Source organism: Oryctolagus cuniculus, chromosome 5, assembly GCF_964237555.1.
Source record: "Oryctolagus cuniculus chromosome 5, mOryCun1.1, whole genome shotgun sequence".
Lineage (NCBI taxonomy): Eukaryota > Metazoa > Chordata > Mammalia > Lagomorpha > Leporidae > Oryctolagus > Oryctolagus cuniculus.
Window position 1 is genome coordinate 17,318,524 of NC_091436.1, and position 8,393 is coordinate 17,326,916.

The 8,393-nt window shown below is 51.2% G+C and overlaps 1 protein-coding gene across 8 annotated transcripts in view; it reads right to left on the bottom strand.

Moving 5' to 3' along the window:
* PLEKHG1 (pleckstrin homology and RhoGEF domain containing G1) overlaps positions 1–5,684 on the bottom strand; it is a 229,386-nt gene extending 223,702 nt beyond the window's left edge. For 3 of the 8 annotated variants that reach the window (XM_008263680.4, XM_051854240.2, XM_070073416.1), the window contains exon 1: positions 5,484–5,620. The gene's annotated coding sequence lies outside the window, so the exon portion shown is untranslated. Of the gene's footprint in view, positions 1–5,212; positions 5,338–5,483 lie in introns of those variants that run through there. The other 5 variants (XM_008263681.4, XM_051854241.2, XM_070073417.1 and 2 more) reach the window with 3 other exon arrangements.
* Positions 5,685–8,393: the final 2,709 nt, after the last annotated feature.

The following is an 8,393-nucleotide window of genomic DNA, read 5'->3' on the forward strand; positions in this document are numbered from 1 at the left end:
GGTTGACTGATGCCCTCTGGTCACTTCATGTTTAAAACTATTTTCTTATTTTAAAAACACATTAGATCATACATGTCTTACAAGACTTCTATTTACCATGTGTTTTTCTACTCTTTGCCAGGTCCCATTCAACATCCCAGAGCTGAGACACAGAGGAGAGAAATTCAGCCACAGTGTAAACCATCGTGGCAGGGTCTTGTATGCAAATGTAGAGTAACACTCATGTATGCAACAGGCACTTACTGAGCATGAGTAGGAACATACTTCACTGATGCCAAGATACACAGGTTTCACAACTTTTGGATCCATCCTACAGGGAGTGGTGTCAACTTTGTAGAAAGCATCTCTTTCTACAAAGATTTTATGTGGTGTCACATTAAAAATGGTGCATTTCAAAGGGATCTTAGATCTGAGGAAACAGGAACCCACCACTATCATTCAAGTCTTAGTTCAAGTGTTGCTTCCTGGACCACCAGTTGAAGGCAACCCACCCATCACTCTGATTCCCCCATCTTGCTGATCACATCTCTAAGGAGGCCTCTCTCTTGTGTTGGTCAGGCATTATTCTAGGCATAAGAAGATCTCAATAAACAGCTCTGGAATGAATACAAATGAGTATTGAGCAATTACTACTCATCAGACCCAGAACTAAATGTGTGACACAGGAAAACCTTATTTATTCCTAGCAATTAAATGGTCATTCTTCTTTTTAGCTACTTTAAAAATGGGAGAACTTGTAGCAGGTGAGTGCAGAAGCCAGCACTACCTTTGGCTTAGCCTGACCCCAAAGCCCATAAACACCAAATTATACTGTGAATCACATTCAAGGACCTGGACCAGTTCTGTGCTTGGTTCTGTTTCTATGCAAGATGAAGCTGCCAAGAGGAACAATGCAAAGGAACTCTTTGTCGATGGGAGATCACCACCTTCCTCTGAAACTCTGAAGGCTCCACTAATAATAAAGCTCCATGCAGGCATCAAGACAGAGGTGCCTGCATCTGCCCAACGCAATGAGGAAAGGCTCCAGGGAAGATGCATTCACACATCGTGTGGGAGGCTCCCACCCGCAGGGACCAACAGCACAGCCCACCTAGGGCTCTAAAAGGGACACAGGGTATACGCACAGGTGCAAGAGCAGGTACAAGCCTCAGGCGTCATGCTCAGGGTCTGCACATCACTTCATATGCAGTCACCAATGATCACTTCACTTTCAAGGGGGGCTTTATTCGAAGCCAGCCAAGCTTCCCTCCCACTCAGCATCTAACTCAAGGCACAATGTTGAAATCAGGCACCGCATTCTGATGCCAACGGACTGCTCTGTTTAACAGAGACTTGAAGGCCCCATGTAAACAGAAAACACACAAGGACGACCAGGACAAGGAGTGACATAGGAGTCCTGATATAGGGCAGTCACTATGAAATCTGTTATTCAGGATCTCCACAAAAACACTGAAGGCAACTACAAATACAGAATGGTTCACCTAGGACAGAGTTAGCAAACTGCGGCGGGTGGCCAAGTCTAGCTTGCAGTCTGTTTTTGTATGGCTTGCAAACAAATATTCACATTTACAGATTCAAGGCTTGTAAACAAACAAGCAAAAATCCTCCAAACCGAAGAGCACATGACAGAGGCATACCCCCAAGCCTGGAATCCTCCCCAGCTGGCTTCTTACAGGAAATCCTCTGCTACCTCCCGGATCCTGGACTTCTTTCCATGAGTCCCTTTCTCATCTCCTTAGTCCCAGACTACTGAAGTTGGTGCTTATGGTGAGCAGACACACACAGCACTAGATCTATTTACCACTTCAAATATCAGAGTTCATTTAGTAGTATGATGATTTATGGATTTAACAGTTCTGAGAGGAATTTAACTGAGGGTATAACTGAGAATTCTACAGTTTTAGCTATTATTTAAGCTTAGTGCCCACTGTAGCGCTTTTCCTTGGCATTTTAAAAAGCTGTCCTTCTGCACACACTGGGGCTTGTTAGCTTCTGGCCAAGTGTTGCACCAACCAGGCTGAACTTTCTAACACCGGCGCAAGGAGGCTGCCGCAGACGCCGCAGCATCCTGGTTATGAAGGCTTACCAAAACAACTTTCTTAATTAAAGACCCACGAAAACCCTGACTCTCCTCCTATCAGTTATTACAAGTGGGCGTAGCTGGAATTCTTCTTCTTTTTTAGATTCAGCCTAACATTAGCACTCTCCAAGTCGCCTTTCCTTGAAGATTGTATGGGGCAGAGGGAAAGAAAAAGAGTTGTGCACTTGGGGGTCCATGAATCTGGTGGGTTTTAGCTTTCCCTTAAACAAGAATTCAATACCCACCAAAGGGAGATGTTTAGGTTTGGAAAATTTTACTTGACTCATATCTTAGCAGAAAACATTTTTTTGGTGCAACCTTATGTACACAGATTGAAAAGATACCCACGGTCAAACATGAGGACTATTCCAGGTCTACAGTCACCTCCTGGTCACCGGGACAGGAATCACTCAGGTGTGCTCCAAGTTGTTCTGCAGCCCCCGGGGATGCCAAGCCCATCGCCCGGGTGACTGGCCCTATATTTCCATCTTCCTTGCTAAAGCACCCATTGCTTCGCAAGAACAGGAACAATAGAAAGCTGAGCACGGAGTCATCACTTGAAAGCCAGCTCTTGAGTAAGTTCTACTTGGCACAGACGCCCGTGGCTCTGCATGGCCCAAGGGGATCAGGGTCAGCTTTGTATTTCATCAAGCAAGATTGATGCCTGCCTGTGACAAAACACTCGTATCTGAGATGCCTGCCACACACAAGCACCAGATTGCATGGAGAGCCTGGAAAACACTGCCTATCCCATCCTTTCCTGAATACATAACATTCTGAGTTAGAATCTATATCTTTCCCAAGTCAAAAGAGACAAACGACCTTCTATTCTTACAGGGCACCACTACATCTAATTTAAAAACCGTGGCCCTGCAGGAGTGCAATGGAGGGCACGGGGAAGCGGGCCTGGGTTAAATCATAGCTCTGCCCCTCAACAGCTGCGGATGACCTCACGCCAGCAGAATCACACACCTGCAGCCACTGTTGACCGGCAGCAATCCTCTTCAAAGCACGCCACATGTGCCAAACACAGCCCCCGGACTCTCTAACTCAGCAGCTCCAGGGAGCTAAGGCCCACACCTTCAGAAATGTACAGGGGAAGAAATAGGGAAAGGTGGGAAAATCTGGAGGCAGTGATCAACTCTGATTGTTACCTTCCGTAACTACAGTATAATCCATGTCTAGCCAATTCCTTTAGAAGAGCAAAGCTCTCAGAACTGAGGAGAGATGCAGTCTGCCCCGTACCCAGGTGGGCTAATTCCAGGGCACTTGTTAACTACTGACACTCTGTGAACCTTGGAGATGTGGGGGCTAGGCTAAATCATGTAAGAGCCATTTAAGCTTTCCCACCCCAGGAGGAGAGAGAGATGAAAGACCAACCACCAGCAAAGAAACCATGGCAGGGGCGGGGAGAAACTGTCCAAGAATGCGCTGTGTCCATTAAGCGCCAGAGTGCAGACCTAGAGCTTGCTTTGAGTTTACAAAGGAGTCAGAGCTCTAGCTGAACGCAAGGATTTCCTATATTTACGTGTCCATCGTAAATTATTAAAGTTCAATGCAATCGCTGCAAAGTCATATCCTCAAAGGGGGAGAACAGCCCAGGCAATCCTGGCTTTTGAGAAAGTATGTTACCACTTCCTATCAATTAGTTAAGAAGTAATCATTTAGCCTCTTTGAACTACAACTGGCAGCTCCCAGGGAAGTGTCTGAACCTGTATTAGCTAACAATCACCCCTGCTAAAGGCGCTAAAGAAAAGCTAACTCATGGGGAAGACAGAGCAAAACAACTGGTTCAGGGGATAGCAGACTTCGGGCTGTGCGACTCTCCCTTTGCTCGGCCAGCGGGCAGAGAGCGCTGGAGAGCTACAAAAGGTCAGGCAGCGATTGCGTTTGATGACCTTTGGAGAAGGAAGCCAGGGAGGTGGGAGAACTCCAAAGAAGAAAACCTCCTCGGCTGGGGCTGCAGCTTAGCCCTCAAAGAGGACAAAAAGTCAACTCAGGGGTGGGGACTCCAGACTCAAAGCTTTGTAGAAGCGCAACCCAAGGCTATGGCATGGAAGCCGTGAGTGTTGCAGAACAAATGGGGGAGGTTGGTGCCCGCTGAGCAGCGAGCCCTGGGCTCTAGAAACCGGTGCACAGACATGGTGTAGAAACCAACTGGCCTGGGCCACCAGGGGTCGGGTAGCTTGCTAAGATCCCATAGAGCGATCACCGGCAAAGTTGGGACAGTTTTCTGGTGAGCTTGGAGATGTTCTTACAGCACTTGAATACAGAATCTATCAATTCTTTAACAGCATGCCAGCTACAGAAAGTGAGAAGCAGAGAATGCTGATTTTAACACTGCTCGCTCTCTGCATATTATATATATATATATATATATATGCAGAATTATTTTTTTTACAGCATTACTCTTAGGACGGGGCAGATCTGACCTAGAGTTAACATGGTGGTTTCCTTCCTGGCTTAAATTGGAAGCAGGAGACAGCTCTGGGTCCAATCTGTTGCAAACCCCCACACCACTCTCAGGGGCGCACGCTGTCTGCCCAGATTCACCCCCGATCCCACGGCCTTCCACGGGACTCACACTCCACGATTTCAGAAATAGGTGCAGTAGCCGCGGCCACCTGACGGTGGTACCCGGGGAGCGCGAGGGGCCGCAGCGCGGGGAAGACCGGCTTCCCCCGCACAACCCGACCCGGGCAGCAGTGAGCCGCAAAGCGCCGCCTTATTGTTCCCCAGGAACAGAACGAGACGGGCCGGCAGGACCACTTTCTCTTAAGTGTTTAAGGACAGGACCCCACGGAGGACAAAAAGAGGGGGCGGGCTCGGCATCCCCCGCAGAGCGCGGGTGTCCTCGCACCCCGGGACGATGGAAGCGGCAGCCGACTGGGTGTCACTGTTTGCCCCCGGGACTCCCGACACCTACCCCCCCACCCAGTCACACACACCCCTAAAAATCGTACTTGCGGAGCCGGGGCGCGCAGTTTTCTGGAAGGCAGGGCTGCTCCTGCCCAGTGCGCCTCGCGCAGCCCCGGGCCCCGCAACTCCCACCTTGGGGCGCCCGCACTGCAGTGCGGGAACTTGACACGGGGTGGCTGCGGCGGGGTCCCGGGCAGGGGGTCGTCACACTACCTGGACCACGCAGCAACTCCTCGGTGCAGCCGCAGGGGCTGAGCTGAGGGCCGGGGGCGGGGAGGACGAGGACTTGGGGGCAGCCGCTGTTCGTCTTGACCCGGGCGGCGCTGGGCTCCCCGACACCCTCGGACTCCACCCCAGGAGGGGGCGCGCACGGGGTCCACAGGGCCCCGGCCCCGCGCTCCGCCCGCCCCCACCTGCGGAGTCCCAGGGTCCCCGGCCCCATCCCTGAAGAGTCCCCGGGTGCCCAGGCCCGGGCGGCGCTTACCGGAGAGGGGCGGCTCCCGGCGCTGGGCCGCGCTGGCCGCTCGGCGGGGACTGTGCGGGCTGCGCTGCGCCGGCTCGGGCGGCCCGAGCGCCCCGCAGCCGCCGCTGGCTCCGACTTCCTCTTCCTCGGCTCGGCCGCGCCCGGCCGGCCCCTCCCAGCGCGGAGATGCCGGCTCCTCCGGCCGGAGCAGCGGATCGCTCGTCCCGCCTCCCCGGGGCCCCGGGGCCCAGCAAGGTGGAGAGGAGGAGGGGGCAGGAGAAAGAGAAACAGAGATTTGCTAAGCACTTGGCCTTGTCTTTCTGGAGCCTTGCCAAAGCGAGCAGTCAAATTACAGCCTCTGGGGGAAAATTTTTTTTTAAAAAATCCCTGCTACTGTTTTCGCAGACGCATCACTTTTCTTCCTTTCCCCGGCGTCTTCGGGTTTAGCTCTCTCTTGGACGTGGCCATTTCCCAGGTGTTCGCTTTAAACTCATCCCAGCGATGATGGTGGAAGTCCACACTCGGGCGCAGAAGCTCCGGGGCCATAAAACGTTGACAACAGTGGGGAGCTCGCCGGGTTTTCAGGCGTCCTTACCCTAAGCACCTCGGGGAATGCGCCAGGTGACCTTTACTTCCAGAAAGTAAAAGTGAGAAAAGAGGCGAGAAGAACTTTGCGATGGCCAGATTAGGTGCTTAAAGGCACCAGCTACCTAGTGCGATTGTGACTTTCAATCAAGGCGCTGCGGCGGTCGGGCGGGCGGAGGGCACGTCGAAGCCTCCCATCAGCCGCCCACCGGCCGGTCTGGGTGTCAGGCTCCGTGGGTGATGGATTTCAAGGGCTCTTGCTCTACTTGTTTGCTAGTTGCTACCTGGATGGCTTTTTAGGGAATTATTTAGCCTCTCTGTGCCTCAACTCTCTCATCTGTAAAATGGGCATAGCGATGACTGTGCCTCCTTCACAGAGTTGCTGTGTGTGTAATTTAAATGGGAGAAGGTGTGAGAGAGGCTCCAGAGATGGCCTTTGTCCCTGAAGAAACCTGGATACATTTTGGCTATTGTTGATGTTTTCCTTTCTGTGTGGTTGTGAAAATTATAAGGATCTGAAATAAAATAAGGAGGCGGGCAGGGGGCCATACAGTGCTTCAATCCTCTGCAATGTTGAGTTTGTGCTCTGTGTTAGAATTTGTTTGGGTCTCCATGAGGGACAGAGCTGTGGGACTGGGTGGTGCTCAGAAGACATTGGCCACAGTAGATTTGCGGGGAGACTGAAACAGACATTTGGCATCTTCAAAGCATCCTTACACTTGGTCTTGCCATAAGCTTGTGGGGTTGACAGGACAGGTGGCAGCTTCCTTTCAAAGACAGGAGACTGGGGCTTGGAAGCTTAATCACCGCCCTTCCCAGTACCTGGAGTTAACACGCATGCATGCATGCCCCGCCGGCTCCCTGCATTGCTGTTTGCAGTGGCAGTGGGCAGAGCCCCTCGCTCATGTACAGTGCATTTGGTGAAGCAGCACAGTAGTCCCCCTTATCTGCAGTTTTACTCTCCACCATTTCTGTCACCCAAGACCAAGCACAGTCTGATACTGTTTTAAAGTATTTTTTAAGTTTATTTATTTGAAAGGCAGGGAGACAGAAAGCCGAGGGGAAGAAGGGGAGAGAGAGAGTGCGAGAGAGGAATCTCCTATCTACAGGTTTGTTGCCCAAATGCCTGCAATAGCTGGAACTAGACCAGGCCAAAACCAGGAGCTGGGAATCCAGTGCAGGTATCCCACGAGGGTAGCAGAGATGCAACCTTGAGCCATCACCTCCCAGGGTGTGCATGGGCAGGCAGCTGGAATTGGGGGCAGAGCTGGGACTCACCCAGGCACTCTGATATGGGATGTGGGTGTCCCAAGTGGCATCTTAACCCCTGTGCCAAGTGCCTGCCCCAGTTAAAAATATTAAGTGGAAAATTTCAGAAATAAACAACTTATGAGTTTTAAGTTGCATGCTGTTTGAGTAGCATGATAAAGTTTCCAGCGGTCCCAATCGCTCCCACGCAGCATGTGAGTCACGGCTTTGGCCAGCGTCTCCATCACCCACACTGTATGCACTGCCTGCCTGTGAGTTGCTTTATGGCCATCATGTTGATTGTCAGATGACTACCAAGGTAACAAGGTATGGCAGTGCTCCTGTTCAGGTAACCCTCCTGTTACTGGAGGGAAGCCTCAAGGCCCAAGGGGAGTGTTGACCACAACTTTTATTAAGGCTTACTGTTATAATTGTTCCATTTTATTATTCTCTAACTCTAGCTGATTTACAAAATAAGCCATAGGTATGCAGACAGAGGAAAAATCACAGTGTTTGGTTTGGTCCTAGCTGCAGTTTCAGGTATGGGCTTGGAGTATCTCTGATGGATGAGGAGAGACAACTAAATCATGGTGATGGTCTCCATATGCCCGGGAGGCAGGCACTAGTCCTTACTTGACACTTCAAGGACCCAGGATTCGGAGAAGCTACTGGATGAGGGCATTTGTGGCCGAGGGATGGGCTTGGGAGCACGTTGAGGGGGAAGAGGAGACACCTGGGGCTTCCTGCTGTCTCTGCTGCTCTACTCCTTGCCCACCATCAGCCCTGTCTTAGCACCGATGACTTGGAGTGACACAGTTGGGGGAGCAGTGTGGCCCACTGAGGAGACATTTCTTCTGGCGACATCTAAGTGCTGGGGCCAGTCTTACAGGAGAGGGAAAAAGGTAAGATCTGCAGGCTGTGACAATGCTATCATGCAGCAGTCCCTGTTAGCTTTATGCTACTCCCCCTTTCAGGAAATGAGTCCAGTGCAATGGCTTTCTAATGGTCCATCCAGTAGCAAGACAATCATTCTGGTGAATCTTCCTAAAACTCTTGTATCAATCAAGGTCAACAAAAGGGAAACACAGACTCTCTCTC